Source organism: Galeopterus variegatus, unplaced genomic scaffold (genome assembly GCF_000696425.1).
Source record: "Galeopterus variegatus unplaced genomic scaffold, G_variegatus-3.0.2 Scaffold6, whole genome shotgun sequence".
Classification (NCBI taxonomy): domain Eukaryota; kingdom Metazoa; phylum Chordata; class Mammalia; order Dermoptera; family Cynocephalidae; genus Galeopterus; species Galeopterus variegatus.
The window spans coordinates 833,124-857,786 of record NW_007726117.1 but is presented as its reverse complement, the minus strand read 5'-3'; the positions used below and the strand labels follow the sequence as shown (position 1 = coordinate 857,786).

Sequence of the window (24,663 nt, the reverse complement as noted above, 5' to 3'; positions counted from 1 at the left end):
GGTGTAACTCATTAGAACAGGAGTTTTCAATCTGGGGTACATAATGACTTTACAAGGGATACATGGGCACAGACACTTTAGTGAATTGATTTCCAGATCTTTGTCTTCCTAAAAGTGATATTCCCAGGATTCCTCAAAAAATTAAACATAGAATTAACATATCATCCAGCAATTCCACTTCTGGGTATATACCCCAAAGAATTGAAAACAGGATTTTTTTTTTTTTTTTTTTTTTGGTCTGGTAAGGGGATTGTAACCCTTGGCTTGGTGTCGTCCGCATCACACTCAGTGAGTGCACCGGCCATCCCCATATAGGATCTGAACCCATGGCCTCGGCGCTACCAGCGCCGCACTCTCCTGAGTGAGCCACGGGGCCGGCCTGAAAACAGGATTTTGAACACATATTTGTACACCCATGTTTATAGCAGCATTATTCATGATAGCCAGAAGGTGGAAGCAACCCATGTCCATTGATAGATGAATGGATAAACAAGAATGTGGTTTGTATGTAATAGAATATTATTAGCCTTAAAAAGAAAGGAAATTCTGACAACATGGATGAAACTTGAAGACATTAGGCTAAGTGAAATAAATGCAACACAAAAGGACAAATATTGTATTATTTCACTTATATGAGATACCTCAAATAGTCAAATTTATAGAGACAGAAAGTAGAATGGTGGTTGCCAGGGGCTGGGGGGTAGGATGAGTAGGGAGTTAGTTTTTAATTAGGTGTATTCTCAGTTTGAGAAGATGGAAACGTGCTGGAAGTGGATGGGTGGTGATGGTTGTCAAACAGTGTGAATGTATTTAACACCACTGAATTGAACACTTAAAAATGATTAAAATGGGCCGGCCCGGTGGCGCACTGGAGAGTGCGCTGCTTGGGAGCGCGGCGGCGCTCCCGCCAAGGGTTCGAATCCCATGTGGTGACCGGTTCCCGCTCACTGGCTGAGCGTGGCGCGGGCGCGACACCGAGGGTTGTGATCCTGTACCGGTCAGTAAAAAAGACAAAAAGGAAAAAAAAATGATTAAAATGATAAATTTTATGTGTGTTTTACCACAATTTAAAAAAAAAATGATTTCTCAGGAAATGTCATCAAGATATTTTATTTCCACCTTCCTTGTCACTATTTACCCTTTTCTGCTTTACAGAAAAAAAAGGCATACCTCTCATCCTAAATTTTAATGTGGTATGTTACCCTTGCTGTGAGCTATTGAATTGTGTCCCCCAAAGTTCATATATTTGAAGCTTAATTCCCACTAACGGTTGAGGGTGGAAAATCCTATCATGATAATGGAAAGGTGGGGCCTCGAAGAGGTGGTTAGATTGTAGGACCATGCCCTAGTGAATGGATTAAAAATGGTGGTCAAGGGCATGATTCTGAGGGCCTTAAAAGGAAGGTGAATGGAACTATCTTTCTCTCTGCTCTGCCATTTTCTGCATGTGAGACCCCTGGGTCACTGTCACCACCACCAAGGCCTTCACCTAATAGTGTTCCCTGGACTTTGGACTTCCTGGCCTCCAAAACTGTAAGCAATAAATTTCGTTTTCTTACAAAGTACCCAGTTCCAGGTATTTTGTTAAAAGCAACAGAAACAGACTAATACAGGCTTGTTACATAAAAACCTTTGGGGCACCAAACAAAAGGAAACTAAAATATTACTAAACTTCCTTGATTAGAGGCTTTTTTTTTTTTTTTCATGTACATAGTTCTATACTGAGCACAGTTTTGTAAAGAGCAAAACCTGACATTAGAAGTGGGGCAGTTTGCACCATTTGGGATATTTTGAGTTCAGGTGTAGTAAAGTGAGGTGCTGAAAATCTGCTTCTTCCAATCCCCGACTGTTACTAAAGAAGGCATTTCTCCTGAGGGAGAGTTCTAAGAGAGCATAGAGAAAATCTTGAAGTCATCCAGGTGACAAATTCATGACAAGACTTCACCTCTTAGAATTAGAATCTGGAATATTTTGAGTTAGAATCTGGATTATTTTAGGGTTAGAATTTGGAATTAAGATAGTTGTCATAGGAATTCATGTTAACTGGTTTATTTGCACTGAAAAATGAAGTGAATTATAATGTTGCCTCTGGGCAAAGACTTGAACAGATATTTTCCAAAAGAAGATATATGAATAGCCAATGAGCACATGAGAATGTGTGACATTAGGTATCAGAGAAATGCAGATTAAAATTACAATTACCGCTTCCAACCTGCTAGAATTGCTAAAATTAAAATAAACCCGGATGATACTAAGGTAGGGGAGCATTGGAGAAGGTGGAACTCTTATGGATTGCTGGTGAAAGTATAAAATGGTAGAACCACTTTGGAAAACAGTTTGGCAATGTTTTACTTATTTTTTTGGCAGTTAGCCGGTGCGGGGATCCGAACCCTTGACTTTGGTTTTGTCAGCACTGTGCTCTAACCAGCTGAGCTAACTGACCAGCCCTGGCAGTGTTTCATAAAACTAAATATACACTTACTGTGTAACTCAGAAACTCTAGAATTAGGTGACTGTATGGATTATATGAAACATAAGCATATATACTACACACAAAAGCTGTGCAAGAATGTTCATGGCAACTTTATTCATAATTTCTAAATAACTGGAATCAAATGTCTATCAACACATAAATGGGTAAAATGGGGTATATTTGTACAAAGGGGTACTACTCAGAATAAAAAGGAACAAACTACTGGTACATGCAACAACATGAATGAATCTCAAAAATATGTTGAGTGAAAAGACAAGCCAAAAAAGAAAAGTACATGAAATGAAGTTTTATAACTTATCTACAGAGTGAGGAAGATCAGTCACCTGGCATTGGGGGTGAGGGGAGAAGGAATTGACCACAGAAGAACAAGAGGGAACTTCCTGTGGTGCTGGAAATGTTGATTGTGATGGTTACACAGGTAAATACATTTATCAAAACTCAAACTGTAAACTAAACATGAGCATTTTATTGTGTGTAATTCATATCTCAATACATTTGATTTCAAAACACATATTTCAACTCACCAAAATGAAGTCTTTCTGAAAGAAAATCTGATTTAACTGATTGATTGAACATTGAAGAATGGGTTGGCCAATTAGGTAATATATAAAGCTTTCCTATAAATTGAATGAAAGCCAAGTGTTAGATTAAAATATACCTAACACACATGATAAGATAAATGCATTTTATCAAAGCTTATTATACTGGCAAAGATTTTATCAGCACTTTCTGAGGAATTTGGGTTATGCAAGATACCTCTAAAACAAGTGAAAAAGTCTGAGATGTAGTTAATAAGTATTTTTAGCAGGTCTTTGTGATATCCTTGCAGAAATTGAGAAAGAAAATGTCTCTAACAGGTAACAATTTTCTCTTTTTTCTTTTGCAAATTAGATGCTTTCTATTTCTTTGCTTACCAGGTGACCAAAAGAGGACCTACTTGAATTATTAATGGACATATCATTAAAAAATTTTGATATTAGATCACTGTGATTTTTTGACATGCAACTCAGAAAGATTTCAAAGAACTTAATGCTATTGCAATAATGAAGCTCCTTTCATTTTCATGTACTTATTTATGTTTACATGATTTTTCAGCATTTATATCTCCAAAAGTAATAACTAGTGTTAAGTAAAATTGCTCAAAACTTTCATTGTATAGCACTGCTGTAACAAGCCTGCCTAAAGGGTTATCTGACTTTCCAAGAGAATGTAACTTAATTTAATTCACTATTTACTATTAATTAGTGTCCGGACATTTTATAACTTCATAGAGTGAGATGTTAACTTGAGGAAAACTTAATAAGATGCAAATGATGACTTTCTCAAGGAGAACATAACCTCAAAGGTTATGGTTTTATTGCCCTACATCATTAACTAGTTTTATATCTGATTTAGCAATCTTATTCCAGTATTCCTTTTTGTTACAACAATATATATGCACATAAGTCTCTTGTATCATCCTTTGAATTGGTTTGTTATCTTGCTGGTCCTCATTAATGAGTTAATCAAAACTTAGGCACGTACTCAGAATCTGCTGGAGAACTAAGTTTTTAACATTTTGAGAATTACTTTTGACATTTAAAAAAAGGGTTAATGCTGAATCCTGCCTCATTCTAGCCATAGGAACATTCTTCCCACAGATACATGAACCAAAAAATTTTAAAGCCTCAAGTCATTAAAAGATACATTTTTTAATAGAGCTTTACATTTTATGTTTAATAATTAACATTTATAGATGGTTTTTTTTTGATTGGCATATTAATTCTTATAATGATAACTGAATCTGGAAGAAAAATTTTAGCTTTTTTGGCTTAAGTTCTCTGAAAAGCGGGGCCTTCTATACAGGTCACATATTTTGAGAAGAGATTGTAGGAGACAGAAATGAGGGACTAGGGAGAGTGAAACACAGGAGAGATAGCCAAAATAAGGTTTATTATTGAGATGGTTAATCCTGATTGGTCAAGGTTTGCCCCAAAGAAGTTAATTTCCTCAGAGAACAGATACACAGAGGTGACAGAGAACCCCTAAGGCAGATGGCAAGAAATAAGGAAGTGTAGGTACAGGTAGGTGTCCTTAAACTACAAATGTAGCTGGTTACCACAGAGACAGCCAAAAGTGTGTGTGTGTGTGGGGGGGGGGGGTGTCGAGAGGTTGAAAAATAGGGTAGGAAAGTTGTTGTCCAACACAACTTAGATTATTACAGTCAAAAGAAATTTTAACATTTTTATTCCAATTAAATACATATTTTTACTATAAAGAAGTATGACATGGTGACAAATAAGAGACTTTTGGACATATAAATACTTTACATTAGGTTAAAATTCTGTGGGTAAAGTGGAAGAAATACAAGTTCAAGGAGAAACAGAATGATGTAAAATTTGCAGTTGTTAAGCTGAACCTGTGCATGTATTAGTTCTAAGTGAATAATGTGGGTATCGAATTTCTATGGTACTTAGATTCTAGTGGACACATTTAAAAAAGTGATGTAACAGTTTAATTGTAAATGTTAATATTTACAGTATGCCAGAAATTATGTCCTTTTCATTTATTTAAATAATGAAACTTTGAGATGTCAACTTAAAAGTGTGTGAAGAGGTATAGTTTTCCAAAATTCTTTTTTTTTTAAAAGATGACCGGTAAGGGGATCTTAACCCTCGACTTGGTGTTGTGAGCACCACACTCAGCCAGTGAGCGAACCGGCCATCCCTATATGGGATCCGAACCCGGGGCCTTGGTGTTATCAGCACCGCACTCTACCGAGTGAGCCACAGGCCGGCCCAGTTTTCCAAAATTCTGTCAGAGATCATGCAAGCAAATAGTTTCAAGACTACCCATACTTGGTGTTGTGAGCACCACACTCAGCCAGTGAGCGAACCGGCCATCCCTATATGGGATCCGAACCCGGGGCCTTGGTGTTATCAGCACCGCACTCTACCGAGTGAGCCACAGGCCGGCCCAGTTTTCCAAAATTCTGTCAGAGATCATGCAAGCAAATAGTTTCAAGACTACCAATTTCAAACCTTAACTGATAATGCGAACGTTTATACAGCAAGCACTATGTGCCATGAACTATTCTAAACATTCCACTTATATTAATTCATTTAATCCTAACAACAACCTGAATAAATTTAATTCTATTACCATGATTATCATCTCTGCTTTACAGACAGGGAAGCTGAGGCACACAGCAGGTAAGCAGTAATCTATCTAAACCAGCAGATATCAAAGCTGGAATTTGAATGCAGGCAGTTTGGCTCCTGAGTCCATGCTTTTAACCACTCACTCTACCATACTATGCAATTTGTATTCAAGTCAACCAACTCAAAAATAGTATCAATGCTTTTGCTGGATAACAGGTATAAATTTTCAAGCCAACAAATACAGTTACAAGAAAAGAAAAATAATTGTGTATTCTAATAACAATTCTTTTTCAAACCCCCATTCTGCATAAGACAGAGAAATCTTGATAGTTAGGTCTGAGGTTTTTCAGTTATCTGAGGCTTAAACTCAGTTGACTTTAAGATTTTTATCTACTTCCTTCTCTGGGTGGTTTCTAAATCTTAGAGCATTGTACAATGTCATCAGATAGGAGACACTGCCCATGCTGGTATCTGCTAAGGTGTAATGCATACTGTCTGGTCCTGGTGCATCCTTCCATGAGGGCTTCTGCTTAGATGTCTATTTTTCTATCAGTCTCCAGTGGTCAGTCCACTCACTCTGCCCTTTTATCCTGTTTGCAAGGCCCCTCTATGTCCATCAGCCCCTCTACACCACTTCCACTCCCTTCACTGGGCAGGAAAATTTAGCTGCTCTCCCGTGCCACTCTGGGCCATGGGAAGCAGTTTAGGGTCAGGGCCACTGCTTATAGTTATGCAGACTCTCCAAGGCTGGACTGTCACTTGCCACTGCTGAGTGCTCAACTTGCTGACAGCGGCAACCACTACTGAGCCTCTGGACTTGGTGCCATAATCCAGAGGGACCAGCCATGTACCTAGTGTCAGTTTGATTATACTGGATTCCTTCTATCATGGGTGAAGCAGTGATATGACTTTATTGGAATAGAGCCAATCTGGATTTGCCTCCCACCAAGCTTCTGCTGTAGTATCACCATCTGTGAAGTTGAACACCTTATTCACTACTATGATATTTCACTCACTATCACTTCTGAGGGCTGGCCAGTTAGCTCAGTTGGTTAGAGCACCGTGTCAAGTGTTCGGCTACCCATACCGGCCAGCCACCAAAAAACAAGACAAATATAACTTCTGAGCAGTGAACTCACTCTACAGTGATGCTTTCATGTGAGACCTAAATTGGGAACCGTGGGGAGAGAGTTGGCAAAGTGTGAGGCCTCTATTTTCCTGGCATGATCTAGCAGATGTGCCATCGTGCTGGAGCCAATAGTTCTTGGCAGCAGCTCCTGATCCCAGGTTGTAGCAACAGCAGTGTATTCCAGGAGAACAATTGCTCTTTATTTGAAGATTGGCTAACGTGGTGTTATCCTGGAATCAGAACCTGGGGGAGCAGATTCGTGATTCTCTAACTTTTCACTTGACATAAAGTTTTCATTTCCCTTTTCAGACAGTCTGCAATGTTGTTCTGAGAGTCATTCCTTGAGAGCCAGTTCAGCATCTGTTCCTCTAGTCCTTCCAGTGATTTTTCAGTACCTATTTCCCTGTATTAAATGTTTTCTGCTTAAAATAGTTAGAATGTATTTATTAAATAGTCTACAACAGCACCCTGCTGGTTATAGTGGTGAACTTTCTAACTAACATATTTACAGATGTGATTTTAAGGGAATTAGAGGAAAGATGCTCATCACTTTGACATTCAAGATTTCTAGCTGGGTGTAGTGAATGATGAGACTTTGGGTTGTACCACTTCTGGTGTGTGAGTCATTGCACTTTGAGTTGCATTGTATTAATTATGAATTTTTTTTTGAGGAATAAATATGGGGTAGGGGAGGTGTAGTTCATGTAGGGCAAAGAAATGAGTGGACTATGTGACATTTAAAAATTCTTTTTGGCCAACACATTAAAATCACTGTCTTAGGTTCAGGAAATCCTTCATCTTATAAATTTTGGAGGGAAGCAGAGCCCCTTTTTCAATTTAGAAGTTAAAAATGCCAGATAATTGCTTTTCTAGTCTCCTTTGCAACTGGACTATCAGCACATGACCTAGGCTCAGCCAGTCAGATACACTTTCCTGAGTACTCTGCAGCAGAGACAGCACCATATGCAGGGAGATTGAGTAGTTAGAGCAGTGGTGTTTGTGGTGCCAGTGGTGGTGTCCAGTGTCACAGACTAGCGGTGTTGGCAGTACAAGCTTAGTGCTTAATGGCAATAGCATTGGTGTCTTCCAAGTATGTCTGCAGTGTGTTCCCCAAACCTACTTTTCCAGCTTCACTGGGGTACTTTATGATCTATTCAATATTATTTAGTAAATTCTTTTCTTTCTTAAATAAGCCAGAGCAAGATTCCGTGGCTTGCCACTAACTGTGACTGATATATAATAGTCAATAATTGTTGTTTAACAAGTTTATGGAACTGTCTCCCAAAATATATTCTATGGAACACTTGTCCCCCCAGAAAATGATTACATGGTTAAATAAGTTCGGATAACAATGTACAATTTGGAATGCTTCATAATTCAAATTAATATTTTAGAAATTCTGGGGCCGGCCCTGTGGCTCACTCGGGAGAGTGTGGTGCTGGTAGTGCCGAGGCCGTGGGTTCGGATCCTACATAGGGATGGCTGGTGCGCTCGCTGGCTGAGCGTGGTGCGGACCAAACCGAGCCAAGCGTTGCGATCCCCTTACCGGTCACCAAAAAAAAAAAAAAAAAAAAAAAGAAATTCTGGGCTGGCTGGTTAGTTTAGTTGGTTAGAGCGCAGCCTTATAACACCAAGGTCACATGATCCTCATACTGACTGGCCACCAAAAAGAAAAAGAAAAAAAAATTTTTTTAGAAATTCTATGCAGGGCCGGCCCGGTGGCACACTGCTACAGTGCGCCGCTTGGGACCGCGGTGGCGCTCCCGCTGAGGGTTCAGATCCCACATACAGACCGGTTCCCGCTCACTGGCTGAGCGAGGTGCGGGAGTAACAACGAGGGTTGCGATCCCGTTGCCGGTCCGGTCCGGTACGGGCGCAACACTGAGGGTTGCGATCCGTTGCCAGACACGAAAAAAGACAAAAAGGAAAAAAAAAAAAAAGAAATTCTATGCAGTCTCCTAGGAAAGAGATTTCTACATCATATCAGACTGAGGATGAAGCCAACACATGGAGGAGGGATATACTGAGAAAACTTCAGTGAAACACAATTGGAACCAGTGGATTAAGTCCCCGTGAATCCCACTTTGTTTTTGGATTTCCAGATACAGGAGCTAATACATTCCCTTATATTTAAGTCAGCTGAAGCTCAGCTTCCCTTTACTTGCCATGAAAAACATCATAATGGGAACATCATCTAACATCTTGGCCCCTCATTTATCTGCCTTCCTCATCGCCAGTGATCTCCACTCTATCTCACCCCCCACTGCAGTGGTCTCATATTGTTGTGACTCACAACTGTTCTATCTGAAATCTCAAATTCGGAAATTCTATTTTCTGACCACAGTCACCTATTTGTCCTTTCAACCTAGCTGACTGGCATATTCCATTACACTTTGACTTTATGAAGATCTGATGTAACTCCTTCAGTTTTCCACCAATAAATCTACAGACCTTTCTACATCTGTCCCATCTTCTTCTCCTTTCCTCTTGTTCCAGTGGAGGAGATGGTTCCTACTTATCCTTCCATTGAGCTCTGGAGCCATCCCCTCCTTGTCCTCAGAATTTTTTTTTTTTTAACGTGAATGTTCCTTTTTCTCTCTTTTATATCATCATTCTATTTCTATTAGACCATTCCTATGCAAATTTAAACAAGCATTGGTATTTCTCATTTTTTTTTCCTTTTTGTCTTTTTTACTGACCGGTAACGGGATCACAACCCTCGGTGTTGCGCCCGCACCACGCTCAGCCAGTGAGCGGGAACCGGTCTCCACATGGGATCCGAACCCTCAGCGGGAGTGCCGCCGTGCTCCCAAGCGGCGCACTCTCCAGTGCGCCACCAGGCCGGCCCGGTATTTCTCATTTTTTTTTCCTTTTTGTCTTTTTTACTGACCGGTAACGGGATCACAACCCTCGGTGTTGCGCCCGCACCACGCTCAGCCAGTGAGCGGGAACCGGTCTCCACATGGGATCCGAACCCTCAGCGGGAGTGCCGCCGTGCTCCCAAGCGGCGCACTCTCCAGTGCGCCACCAGGCCGGCCCGGTATTTCTCATTTTTAAGCAAATCGTTTCTGGGCTTTACGTGTCTCCCCAGCCTGACCCATGCTGTCAACCTTTCCTCACCTCTTATTCTTTCTTCGACCTTCTACTGGCTCAACTCTGGCTTCTGCTTTCACAACTCCACCCATTGGTTTCCTTTGTGGTAATGAGAAGATATATGGGTTTGGGACGTGAGTGAGGGAAGTTTGGCTGATAAAATCATTTTCGAAAGTTGTTTTTGTAATTCAGATTTGCATGAATAATGCTTGATCCACCCCTGCACCCAGCATACTGGATACCATGTGCCAATAAATATCTGGATGTGCTGCTGGCCACACTAATGTATTTTTCTGCATTGCTTTAGGACCCCTACAAGACCACAACTAGTGAAAAAAAGGAAATGGATTCTGGTGGTCCCAACAGTGATTTTCCCCGCAGTGTTCCTTATCAAGTAAATAAATAGCACCAGCTTCCACTGTTTTACCTGCCAGAAACCTGAGATTCATCCTTGATATCTCCTTCTAACATTGCCCCTTAATCATCAATTACTGTTCATTTTTCTCTCCTATTTTTTTAATCTATTCACACTTGTTATGGATGAACTGTGTTCCTTCCCTCATTCATATGTTGAAGTCCTAACTCCCCGTACCTGAGAATGCGACTGTATTTGAAGATAGAGTCTATAAAGAGGTAATTAAGTTAAAATGAAGTCATAGGAGTGGGTCCTAATCCAAAACCACTAGCATCCTTATAAGAAGAGGAGATTAGGACACAGACACATCCAGAGGGAAGACCATGGGAAGACAAGAAGAGAAGACAGCCATCCAGAAGCCGAGGAGAGAAGCCTCAGAAGAAACCAACTGTGATCTTGTACTTCTGGCCTCCAGATTGTGAGAAAATAAAATTCTGTTGTTTAAACCACCCAGTCTGTGATGCTTCATTAAGGCCGTCCTAGCAAACTAATTCACTCCTTTTCATCCCCATTATCACCACCATCGCCTAAACCATCAACATTTGTCACTTAGACTTTTGTAGTATGAGATCCATCAGGGCAGGGCTTTTATCTGTCTTGTTCACTGTTGTGTCCTCAAATCCTACTATAGGATCTGTTACTACACAGTCATGCTCTGCATGACAGCATTTCAATCAGCAATGAACCACATGTACAACAGTAGTCCCATAAGCTTAAAATGGAGCTGAAAAATTCCTATTACCTAGTGACATCATAGCCGTCATAATACAATGCATTACTCATGTGTTTGTAGTGATGCTGGTGTAAACGAGCCTACTGCAAAATATGTCATGCGGGGGTGCCTAGCCTACCTATGGGGTGATACTCCCAAAGGGAGCTCAGACCTTTAAGATAGAAAGCCAAGCATTTGAAACATTAAGTCTGACCCCAAGTGTAAGGGTTATTGTCTACTTTAGAACACATACATTTTAAAATGATTCCTACCCATCCCCATAGCGAAATAATAGTTAATAACAGTTAGCTAACACTCACTGAATGCTTGCTGAGGGCCAGGCATAATCCCTACCTGTAATTTAATTTTCATAATTTTTTTGGGGGGTGGGATTATTCTAATCCCCATTTAACAGATGAAGAAAATGAGGTACAGAGAGTCTTAGTAACATAATTAGAGGGCCCATGCTCATGCAGCTAGTGGTCAGTATAGATAATAGAAAAACTCATTGCTGTTTCCTTCCTAAAACACTTTCACCCAATGATGAAATCACCTAATGACACATTTCTCAGAATGTATCCCAGTTGTTAAGTTACACATGACTCTGTGTGTGTGTGTGTGTGTGTGTGTGTTTGTATGTGTTCAATAGTATTCATGGGATGGCTAAATAAATGAAATGAGTAGGTACTTAAGTGGTTTTCTTGCATCCATCTTTGCCCCTCTTTCCAACTGTTCTCCACAGGGACTGCTCTCTTTATAACATAATTCTGCTTATTTCCCTGCTTGAAACTCTTCGTTGTCTCTTTCTCCACTACTCTCAGGATAAAGTCCAAAATCAATGATATTGCTTAAATGGATGCCATAATTTTGCTCCCAGCTCTCTCTCCAGCTTCATTGTTTACTATCCTCTCATTCTATCACACATTCCAGCCATGCTTGCCTTCTTTTTGTTTTTCAGATTTTCTCATGGCCTTTACATATGCAGTTCCCTCTACTACGAGAATTTTCCCCCATCTTTTTGCCTAACTCTCATTCTTCAGAAATCCTTCCTAAATTACTTTGTGAAACCTCCCTTGATCATGCCACCAAAACAGCCTTTTCTTTTCTATCTCCTCACTGCTTTTCCTTCACAATAATTATCATAATGGTAATTAATTATTGGTGCGATTATTTGTTTAATGTCTGCATTCCTCACCGGAATGTAAGTTAGATGAATAGGGACTGTGTCTGTTTTGCTCATCATTGTATTTCTAGTGCTCAGTACCTGCAGCCATGCCTGGTACACCATCAATGAATAGTTGTTGAATGAAAGAATGGGCAATGTTAATTTCCTAGGGCTGAGCATCTTACTTTAGGCATTATTTACTAACAGAAAGTCTAAGGTCCAGAAGTAGTTTAGAGGAGGGAGTGATTAAATTCTTTCCAAGTAAGAATGATGGAATGGCAGGATAAGTGGGAAGGAGTTTTCTAGATAATGGAGGGGTGTTGAGGAAGGCACCTAAGGTATAAAGGACCTGTGTGAAAACGCTGAGGTATAAAGCAATTTCTGGGAACTTTAAGTCATTCTGTGTGGCCACAGCACAAGGATCAAGGGGGTTAGTGGTTGGAAAGAAAAGGACTTGATCAAATTTGCTAAGGATGTTGGATTTTATCCTGCAGTGCAATAAACATCACTGAGTCTTCCAGTTCTTCCCTTGGTTTAGGTCTGCTGTGTCTCTTACTATCCACAGATACTTGGAAAAGTCATTTAGCCTTGCCGAGCTTCAGTTTACTCTTCTGTTGAATGGTTGATGGCAGACATGAGATAATACAAGGAAATCACCCCCAAAAGTTCTTGGAATATAGCAGGTGCTTATCAAATGTTTGTTCCCTTTCATTCAGCCCCTTCGCTCAGGCTGATTTCAGCACCACGGCTACTGGTCAGTCCACGGAGAATGCTGCAGTTCCCAAACAGGACGCAAGAGGGAGCATGAGACTAGACCTTTGCCAAGGGTCATGGGGCAGACTCATGAAGCCTCCCTTAGCAACCCCTCTGAGAAAGACTAAATACGAGACTTTCTTCCAAAATTCAGAAAGGCACCCTAACTTATCTTACAGATTATAAGCGACTTGTAACTGTAATTTAATTCCCTGGACATGTATTTGAAGGGGAATCATTGGCAAGCTTTACGCACTTAGTTATGAGCTGGCAGATCCCATGAAGTAGCTGATGTTATTGAATATCCTATTATGTACCACCTAGTTTACTTTCATTATCATTTTTATTTTAACTCTCGCAAAGATCCAGTGAAATAATTCCCACCCTCATTTTACAGATGAGCAACCTGTAATCTAGAGAAATACAGTCATGTAAGCTGCTAATGGTGAAAGTTGGATTTGAACCCAGACCTATCTGATTCCAAAGTTTATATTTATTATATTTATTTTAATTCAATTCCCTTATTTAACAGAGGTGGTCCAGAAAGGTGACTCATCAGTGGTAAGTGATTATTTATGAGACCAAGGGAGGTGGTCACCTTTGTGTTTTGGGTGGGCTCATAGGCACCGAGGACCCTGACCGCGTATCATAGTTGTGTGCAAGTCACTGCTGTGTAAACACACTGCAAGAGGGGAAGGCAATTAGCCATAGCTTCACCCAGGGAAAATTATCTGTCGTGTCTGCACCTTAATTTCCTCATCTCTAAAATGGGTTGACTCCTTCTCATCCATCAGGTCTCAACTCATGTCACTTCCTTGGAGAGGCTGTCCCTGTTTAATCATTCTAAGATAGCCCCTCCCCTAGTCACTTTCTACCCCATCATCTTCTTAGACTATTTCCTTAAATATGCTTATCACTATCTGAAATTATCTTGTATATTTTGTTTACTTATTGTTGTCTCATCTCCTAGGATTTATAACCTTTGTGTGAGCAGGGGTCTGTCTGTTTATTTCGTGATTGTGTAATTTGTGCCTAGGACACTACTTGGCACATACTAAGCGATCAACAAATCTTTGTGGAATGAATGAGTGGATGATATAATGATGAAGAACTAGGACTAGAGGGTGGAAGCTGAAACAGGCAAATTTTAGCAAAGAGGACTTTCCTAACAATAAGAGTTATCCGAAGGCAAAGCAGTCTGTCCTAGAGAAGGTGGTTTCCCCATCCTTAGAAGTATGTCAAGGCTATAGAGGAGTCTCTCAGGTTGAATGGGTGAGGGAGGACTGGTTTGAGGTTTCTTTGGCTCCTCAGTAAATCCGTAATTAAGTTTTGAACTAAAACCCTGATAATAGGGTGCTGTCTAGTCATTGTATTAAATTATGGAATAGGTAGTCTCTCTGTTTAGTAACTGGGGAAACGAGGCACAGAAAGAGAAATACCCCATGTTCTCACTCATAAGTGGAAGCTAAAAAAGAAAGAAAAGAAAAGAAAAAAGAAAGAAAGAAAAAAGAAACAAACAATAATATGTTGAACTTTCAGAAGGAGAGAACAGAACTGTGGTTGTGGGGAGGGAAGGAGAGGAGGAGGGGGGTTAGGGAGAAATTGGTTAATGGTCCCAAAGAATGAATACGTTTCGCAACGACAAATATGCCAACTATCCTGATTTGATCATCACATATTGTACAAATACTCTGTACCCCACAAATATGTATAATCAATTATGTTTCAATAATAATAAAAACAAACAAACAAACAAAACTGGAGAAAGAGACCCAGGGGGTAGGAGAGGCACAGACAAGGGTACCGGCAGTGCTCGATTCTGCTTCTGGGCTCCATGGGAGAGAGCTGACTTGGTGGGATTGATCAAATTTGAATAAAGTAAATAAAGACACACGAATAATCATTTCCAGTGCAGTTGCTCTTTTACCACTGGGCTCTTATTCCCCTTCCTCTGAACCCCACTGCCCCCATAGCTGTGTCTTCTGTTCCCTTTCTCACAGTCAATGACACTACCTGGGTCAGGAAGTCCTCCTAGTTGCCTCAATTTCCTTTCTCCCCATCTACATCCAATCAGCCATCAGATCTTCTCCCTTTCATCCCCTTAATGTCCCACTGCACCTCTCATCTCAGGTACTCTAATATCTTTTGAAGGCACCCCACCAGCCTTTTCTATGTTCTCCCTTCCAGTGTCTGGGAACCTCCAACCCATTCCCTATCATGCAGGCTAAGATCTTTCTAACACACTGACTTCTGGAACTGGCTTACCTCTTCCACCTCACTCATCCTCTGCTACTGTGCCCATTATGGCTGTGCTTCCAGAGACTCAAGGTTTTCTGCAGGTCCCTAAAGACTTCACATCATTTCACACCTTTGAAATGAGCTTTTGCTCATGCTGGTCCATCTTCATGGGCTGCTTCTCCCTGCATTTAACTCCTATTTATCCTTGAAGGTTCAGCTTAAAGACTCAACTCTGCATCCCAGCACCTAGATGGGGCCAGACCTAACATCTCAGGCTCTTCCCTGCTGAGCTGTCCCACATATCAGAGAAGTGCAACAGAAGGTTTTAAGCTAGGTTTAGGAAGAGTCCGCTGCAGTATGGAGTGTGAATTATAGGGAAGATCAAAGGGTATCGTGGGAGTAGGACAGCGAGGAGATTCTGGCTGCGGAATGGAGAGGAAGGGATGGAATGGAGAGCTCCTGGGAGGTAGAACAGACTGGCCTTGGTAAAAGATTGGCAGGGTGGATGAGGTAGAGGGAAGAGTGGTGGGTGGCGCCTGGGTTCTAATTACTCACATTTTGAAAGTTTCCCTTGTGTGTCTCAGATTCCACCCCTGCTGAGAGTGATGTGTCCTGATGATGTGGCAGTGCCCTCTGTGTGCATTTTTTACCAGTTTCACCTTATAAACAGATGCAGGTGAGGAGAATGGACTTGCATGTTCATTCGTTTTTAAAAAAAGAAATTGAAGCACAGAGACAGAAGGAATGATAAGTGCATGAGGTGGCATTTGAGATACTCGTTTTTTCTCATTATCCAAGTTTCCACTCCAGTAGTAGATCAAATAAAGACAATAGATTCCTCCCTTCCCTGTATCCATGCCCCTTTCTGATGCGACTTTGCTCTTCTTCCCAATAGGAGGGGAGTTGATTTCTCAATCTCCTTGAATCTGGAGATGGAGATGACTTGATTTGGCCAATAGAATACAGCACACATGATGTTATGTGGTTTCTGAGGCTCGGCCTTAAGAGATTTTATCTTCTGCCTTTACGCTCTTAAAATGTTGTCCTGGGGGCTGGCCCGGTGGTGCACTGCTACAGTGCGCTGCTTGGGAGCGCAGTGGCGCTCCCGCCAAGGGTTCGGATCCCATATACAGACCGGCCGCTCACTGGCTGAGCGAGGTGCGGGCGCAACACCGAGGGTTGCGATCCCGTTGCCGGTCCCGGTCCGGTATGGGCGCGACACTGAGGGTTGCGATCCGTTGCCGGTCACGAAAAAAGACAAAAAGGAAAAAAAAAAATGTTGTCCTGGGACCACCATGTAAGCTGGTCTAGCCTACTGGTGGATGAGAGGCCATGTGGATAAGAATCTTGGCACCAGCCCTCAGCCAGCACCAACTGCCAGACCTATGAGCGAGGACTTCTTAGACCTTCCAACCGAATGCAGCTCACGAGTGATCCCAGGTGAAACTAGCAAAGATGCCATTCAGCTGCTCACAGAATTGTGGGAAATAAGACATTATTGCTGTTTTAAGCCACTGAATTTTGGGGAGTGGTTTGTTATGTAGCAATAAATAACAGAAAGAGCTTCTGTACTCCCTATTTCAGTACATGGCTTCACTATCTACCTGGTTGTTTATGCCAGTGCTCTTTTCTTCGTATCTCACATTTAATTTATCACCAAGAGGGGATTTTATCCCCTAAATATGTATCAAATCCCTCCACTTTTCACCTTCCCCATTGCTGTGACATTAGCTCAGGTCCTCTTCATCTCCCACGTGGATTATTACAGCAATCTCTTAACTGTCTTCCCTATCTCCTGTCTCCCTGCTCCCAACTCTTCCCATCCAATCTATTATGTTCCAGCCACAGTCAGAGCTATCTTTCTCACATGCATATGTAACCATGTCACTCCATTGCTTAAAACCTTTTTGTCTGTGAGGTGAAGTCCTAAATCCCTGATAAGATTTATAAGGCCTTGGACCATCTGGCCCCTGCCTCTCTCTCCGGCTCCATCTTCCACCTCTCCTCTCATTGAACCTTTTGTTCGTAAACTGTTTCCCATGTTCCATGGCCTTCTAGCACCTGCTTCAGCTCCCCCATTGCATGAGGCACCCTGTTGAAGGGGTTGGATGAAAATACCTGACCTGTCAACATATCTAACTTCCTAGGCTTGCCATGGGGGACTCACATTGGGATAAAGGTTTACCTTGTGAAGATTTGAATATTCCAAATGATGTCCACTTATGCCACTATCTTTTCTAAGTGACTAATTCTCATTCAATAAAAAGCATCAATTTTATATTTTATGTAAAACCTAGGAGCTAGAGAAGGCTGATTTCTCTACCTTGGCAACTAGAAAGATTTAAGGACATTTTGTTTGCAGGACTCAATTACAATGGTGTTCACCGAGCAACAAAAATACTGGGGTCTAATAGAAAGAGCCATGGGGCTTGGCGTCAGACAGACCTGGCATCTGGCTTTGCCATTCACCAGATGTGTGACCTTGGGCAAGTCACTTAAACCTTCTGACATTTGTTTCCTTGTCTATTAAAAAAGGGGATGACAGTCCATACCTTGCATGATTATACTGAGGATGAAATGAGATAAAAGATGTAAATGATCCTAGTTTATTTTAAGGACACAATGATTATTATTGTTAACCAATCTGATCCAAGGCAAAAGTAGAATTTTGTCTTCCTTCCCATTCTTATTTGGGCATTTGGATCTGGAAGTGAAGATAGTTTAATATAATTTGATTTGTTTTGTACATTCCTCTAGTGACCACCTGCAAGTCAATAGGGAGGTAGCTACTGGGGACATAAATGATACAACCTAAATGTCTGATGTGTCCTTCCTGCCCCTTTAAGATCTATGTGCAGTGAGCTCAATTGTCACATTTCATAACTCTTGTAAGTTCACAAGTCCCCCACAAGATTTCTGCAAATTCTTCCAGGGCTTAGTTACCTCTGCCTTCAGTTTCCCTTTTCAACTAAGACCTAACAAAGTGCATTGCTCAACTTCCCTGCTCATGTACCCTCATGATTCCTCTCTCTCAGAAAGCATTCCTAGGTATCATGGCCTTTCCTGAAGTCTTGAGAGTCATGAAAGTGTTTACATCATATGCGTGATGAACCACTTACTCCATTTTCAGCATTGCAGTGTTTACACACTCTTTTGTCTACCTACCATGGGAGGGTTTCTTCTTACTCTTTTTTTAAAAATTTGTCAAAAATTTATTTATAGAAACAGATGTATTCAAATGCAACACTGGACAAAAACAAAGAAAGCTGGAATGCCAATGGCACCCGAAAATCTCACTTGCACTTTACATCTCTTCAAACAGAACTAGCACCATTAGTTTAGAAATCACAGATTTAATTATAATTTCTTCTAACATACAAAATACTTCATAAAGATTGTTTAACTATCTAGTAACAAAGTTCTTCCAAAAGCATAGTTAAAAATCAATCAGAATTTATCATTTGAAGCTGATAAAAATGTTTTAAAAATTGATCCAATTCCATGGCTTGTCAAAGGGAGTGGGACATAATTAGTTTTATTGGAAGAAAGTGCCTGAATTTAGCTTCTGGCTTCTAACCACCGAGCAGATACAGCAGATTGCATATTACTCTAGGAATAAGAGCACATCTAAAAATGGTCTTAGAATATATTTTCCTAGACTATAAAAATACTAAATAGAATACAAAATGTCAGCATATATAAAATAGATTAATACAAAATAGACTATAGCAGACAAATATTTAAAACATACTTAAAACTATCTTGTACCACAATCATCATGAACATCAAGTATCATTCTAATATTTTTTTCTATGATTCATTCTGATTCAATGTTTATTTCACCTCAAGTGTTGTTGTAGTGTCAGATACAAACCAAATTCTGTCTTTCTAGCAGAAGATACTGGAAGAACCATTGAATAATTCCTGGTATTCAACGGGTTCTCAAAGTGCTGGAAGTCAAACTTGTTTTTAAGATTAGGAGTCAGGGGGCCGGCCCGGTGGCGCACTGCTACAGTGCGCCGCTTGGGAGTGCAGCGGCGCTCCCGCCGAGGGTTCGGATCCCACATACAGACCGGTTCCCACTCACTGGCTGAGCGAGGTGTGGGAGTAACACCGAGGGTTGCGATCCATTGCCGGTCACGAAAAAAGACAAAAAGACAAAAAAAAAAAAAAGATTAGGAGTCAGCAAACCACAGCCTGGGGACCAAACCTGGCTCCCACTTGTTTTGTACTGCCTGTGAACACAGCCACACTTACCCATTTATCTATCTTTTGTGGTTGCTTTCATGTTACAAGAGCAGAGTTGAGTAGTTGCAATAGAGACTATAATGTGGACTTTTGGTCCTCACAGTCTAAAATATTTACTATCTGGCCTTTTACAGAAAAAGTTTGCCAACCCTTATTTTAGATAAATCACTTCAGGAAACATTTTACTGAATAAGGACAGGATGAAATTGTCCAAGATTAAGAAAATTTTGGCTGAGGTTTGCTGGTTCCATCATGCAGTATCATGGCAGGCCAAAAGAATGCAAACTTGGATTGGTAACTTTGGATACTGAAATATTACTATGGCATTCCAAGCAAAGTCTGGCTATGATAAAGTACCTTCTTTTCTCTGTGAACTGTCCATTTTGTACCAAGTAACTCACATGCCAGATTATAGCAATGTGCTTACTGTTCAACGCAAACCATCTATGTGGCTCCCCAAAACAATTTTTAGCCTTTAAACATTAATAATCTTGTAGCCTTAGCAACAGACAGAATTAGAAGCAGACCTTTCCCAGTCCTCTGTATTGGCACAGATTCAATCGTGCTGTGTTACATACCTTTTAGAATCCTTCCCTATGACATGCATCATAATAATTAGTACTACTGCTACTCACGGCCATAAACATATTCCTTTTGACAAAGTGGACTAAGTTTTCAAGGGGCCACATGGGCTTGAGAAAACACTTTTGATGGTCCTTGCAGAAAGGTATAGAATGTGACATCAACACCACTGTAAAGAATACGAACAGAATGTTCATTGACAATGTCTTGCCAGAGCTCAAAGATCAATCTGGCCACAAACCGTGGGAACCTGGCTTCTGTAAGGTCCACAGCACTGAGAAATGGTGACAGAATGGCATCGTGAGCAGAATAGAAGGCAAAGATCTCTTCTTTCCTGCCCTCAGCAGCACGCTGCATCTAGTCGATGGTTTGATTCAGGATGCAGTGGGCATCCAGCAACAAATACCCAAGGTACAGTTTCTTCTGCTTTTCTCTCTCATCCTCTTATGCATCCTGATTACCTTGAAGTGCTCCACATCACTACAACCATTTCTGGTGCAGGGGAGGCTGACATTGTGGCAGAAATGGCAGAGCATGGAGTCTACTGGGTTGGCAGCTCAGAGCTGCTTGGTGGGGATGTCCATGATCTTTCCCCATAGGTCCTCTCTAGCTGGCTGTTTTTCAAATGTTAAGAGGTACTGACGATACTGCTCCTTTTTCAGATACTGGTGTCTCCCTGGGCAATAGCAGTTTCCAGGGCAGTCAGAACACTTGGCTGGTGTCTGAAATAAATCTTCTTCCCGTCGAAATCTGGGAGGAAGCCATATAGCAAGTCCAGCCCACTTTGCAGGGTCTGGCTTTTCCCAGTAGTCTCTAAGTAAAGCTGGTCTGTGGACTGATTATTCAGTAGGAGTTTGTGTTTTTTTAGGTAGATATCCCTCAGGAACTAGCCATTCTGCAAATGTGTGTGATCTTCACACAGTGTGTAATTGGAGTAAAGAGGCGGGGAGTTTAAGGGGCTTTCGAAATAAGCTCTGGATCCTTTTTTACATGTGACTAATGAAAGCTTCCAGTTCAGGGTGATAAGATTTCCTGTTAGCCATCAAAGTACAGCCAATTTCTTTGTTTTGGGAATGGCATATGGTGGGTACCTGTCCCCGTGGCAAATGAACACATGTACTGAGACCAGCTTAAAATGATGTGGGGCATGGCCTTCCATACTGTGCTTGGCCACACTTGGGATGCTGCAGTACAAAAGAGCTTCATAAACGGGGTCTGTCACAGGGAGATCTGTCCTTGGGTCAGGCATGATCCTCTTTCTTTTCTTGTTGCTCACTCCATTCTTAGCTGGCAATGCCAGGATCAGGTAGAAGAGCTGCAGGCTGAGGATCAAGAAGGCCAGCAGCACAGCAGCAGCAGCAAGAAATTGTTGTGCAAAAGCATTATTATTCATTCTATCTTCTTTTCGTGTTTTCACCTCAAATCAGGAACATGTCTGCCCATGAGCCCAGGCCCCATGGCTGTGAGCTTGGCTCAGTGCTCATGGCCCCTTCTGACTCTCTTTTTTTTTTTTCCTTTTTGTCTTTTTTACTGACCGGCAACGGGATCGCAACCCTCAGTGTCGCGCCCGTACCGGGAACCGGCAACGGGATCGCAACCCTCGGTGTTGCGCCTGCACCGCGCTCAGCCAGTGAGCGGGAACCGGTCTCCACATGGGATCCGAACCCTCGGCGGGAGCGCCGCCGCGCTCCCAAGCGGCATACTCTCCAGTGCACCACCGGGCCGGCCCAACAGAAATGTTACTGACTCTTTATCTAAGTAGCACCTGTTTACACTGACTTAATCATCTTTTTCCTTTTCCCCTCCCATTTTGCCAAATGAACTTGAAATTCTCCTCCATTCTTTTACAAAGAGCAATTTGGTCCTCCCCTTCTCCTCCTAAACTTACATATACCACACTCATCAAGGCCCTGATTAGGGCAAAGGGACCTTCTGTTCATTAGGATCTATCCTTCTTGGAAGGCAATTGCGGTTAAAAAATCAAATTTTTTCTGTATTATAACAGAAACCACAGTGTTTCCTATTTATCAAGTATTTACTGTATGCCTGGCACTCTATCAAGTGTTTTCCAGTAGCTCATTTTTTCATTTGATCCGTACAACTCTGGAGGTGTTCCTCATTATTGCTCTTTCTTTAAATGAGGAAGGGGCATGTGTGTGTTAGAAAAATGAGGTAATTGATATGAGATCACACAGCAAGCAAACGGTGGAACAAGGATTAAAAGGCAGGTCTGCCTGATCCCAAGCCTGTGTTCTTTCAGCTCTACTACATGGCCTTTCAGGGGAGGAAAAAGGAGAAAGCAAGCAGAAGACTTGAGGATGCATAAAAGCAATACCATTTATTCTTATACTGTTTCACAACTTTAAAAGGATGGTTTTATATGTTGTCTTATCATTCCTGTGATGAATGAATAATCATTATTACTCCACCTATTTTGAAATGAGGAAACTAGGGCCTCGTGGGAGAAAGGGAGTGAAGGAGCGTTCAGCGTTTTTCATTTCAGTTTCAGGATGTTTCATTTTGAGATTACAGAGGTACCAGTAACGGGTGATTAAGTGGTTCAGTGTGACAACAGGAGCCAGTGGCCAAGGTGACATGAAGAGGAGGCCAAAGATGGAGGAAACCCCATGACTACTGAAGAGAGTGGCAGGACAGGGACGAGAGTGAACCGCCACGAGCCAGGGGCTGAAATCTTTAATGCATAAAGAGTAATTTGGTGTTAGGGATGAGGAAAGGTAGAGGGTGGTATGGCCGGAGAGCAAAGGAGAAAGAATTTTTGTACAAGGGGGCAATGCTGACTCCACTCCTGATTTTATGGTGTGTGGGGAGTAGAAAAGTGAGAAGCCGCCTTGCAGAGGCCTACAATGTCCTGGAGGAGGGTCAGGTTTCAATAAAGTCAAAAAGTAACCTGAATGCTCTGAAGAAGCAGAAGGTATAGGAGTCTGTTGACAAAGGAACAGGGTTCTAGAGTGCAGTGAAAGGGCTAGCAGTGAAATGGGCAGTGGGAAGGTGAATGAAATGCCTGGGCAAGAAGCTCAGAAGAGCAGAAGGATGAGTCTGAAGGATAGGCCCCACAACTAGCAGGACTGTCGATTTGCATGGTTCCCTAGGCTGGAAAGACATACTGTGGACAGGGTCATAATGGAACTTTGGGGGGGGGGTATCTGACTCAGACCTCTAAAATTTGGAATGGGGGAGGAGTGTGGGGGAGGGCAAGGATTCTAGACCAAAGCTGTCAGCTGGCTCCCGAGATCTGAGGAAGACTGGAAGTGAAATCCACATCAGGATTTGAGGGTGTAGTGCTAATTACCTCCTTTACCTGCCACCCCTAGAAGAGCTGGGACTTCCTAATTGCCAGGAAAGAATATTTTCCCATTCCAGTTGGCAGCCTCCAAGCTCCTGCTGGTGATGGGGAAGCACTGAAAGTTTTTTTTTTTTTAAACAAAGTTGATGGTAACATGGTGACATTTAAAAAGGTTACTCAGGCTACTGGCGTAGAAGATGGGTTGGAGAGTGGAGGCAGGAATGGGGAAGTTGTTGCATTAGACCCGGCAAGAAGTGATGAGGCCTGAGCCAGCGAAGAGCAGTGGAGAGGAGGGCAAGAACACGGTCCGGTGGTGTTATTACCAGACTGACGGGAGGTGGGGCATGAAGGATTGCGTAGGATGGAGGACGACGCCCTGGCTTCTGGCTTAGTGTCCACCTGTGGTCAGCCGTTCGAACTGTGCCTGCCTCCCTGGGCTTTTGTGAGGATGGAGCGACGTAACCCACAGGAAAGCAGTAAGGAAGTGGCAAAGCTCAGTACCCATCATCACCTACATTATCATAAAAGCTCTCTGATCACCCAAGTTCAGCCTGTGGAACGAGGCGTGAGCATCAAGATAAACCACGATAGTCGCTGGATTCCCTACACCTGCCCAGAGCTGCGGGCCGGGGGCGGAGCGAACACGGACTCCGCCCTTGGGCGGGGCCTGGACCCCGTCGGAGCCGAGCCCAGTTGGAGCCCGAGCCTCAGTGCTAAGTCGCCGCGGTGGGGACCAGAGCCGTCCCGCCCCGCCCTGCTCCCTGAGCCCAGCCGCGCCTCCCGCCGCCCACAGCCCGGCCCGACCGTCTGGCAGAGCTGTCCGGGAGCGAGCCCCTCGTCTCGCACTCGGAGTCCGAGGTAAGGGGCGCGGCCCCAGCACCCCGCCCGCGGAGGATGGGGGACCGATCCCCAGTGCGGGGCGCTGCGGACCGTGAGCGGGCACTGGAAGGGAGCGCTGGGTAGCGGAGGGGACCCCGAGGAGGAGGGGCTGGGTGAGGCCGCTAAGGAGGGGACGCCGCGACAGTGAGGCGCTAGCTTCAGGAGCGGGCGCTGAGGGGGGTCTCCCCGGACCCTGGGGGCCGCCGCGGGAGCTCCACGGGCAGGGGGCGTAGGGAAGGGGGGCAAGAAGGAGGGCGCCGCGGCCGGGAGGAAAGGATGAGCGGCAGCCGGAGGGCAGTGAGGGGTCTCTGGAGGAAAGAGGGGCGTTGGGGGCGGGGGAGCTGTGAGGAGCCGGCTGAGAGGGGCGGTGGAAGGGGTGCAGCAGGGACAGAACTGAGGGAGCGAGGGGAGGGCAGGCGGGAGGCGTGGAGGGGAAGAGCTGAGGGGAGCGCACTGGGCCGGCGGGGGTCGTTCTGAGGTGGAGAGGAATGAGGTGCTGAGGGGAAGGGGC

At 42.9% G+C, this 24,663-nt stretch overlaps 1 protein-coding gene and 1 pseudogene across 1 annotated transcript in view; one reads left to right on the top strand and one right to left on the bottom strand.

Annotated features, from left to right (window-relative positions):
- Positions 1–19,968: 19,968 nt before the first annotated feature.
- On the bottom strand, positions 19,969–21,308 carry LOC103593428 (annotated as a pseudogene).
- Positions 21,309–23,965: 2,657 nt separating this feature from the next.
- The window catches only part of RAB3B (RAB3B, member RAS oncogene family), a 55,776-nt gene continuing 55,078 nt past the window's right edge, over positions 23,966–24,663 (top strand). The window contains exon 1 of the mRNA XM_008576333.1: positions 23,966–24,131. The gene's annotated coding sequence lies outside the window, so the exon portion shown is untranslated. The remainder of the gene's footprint in view (positions 24,132–24,663) is intronic.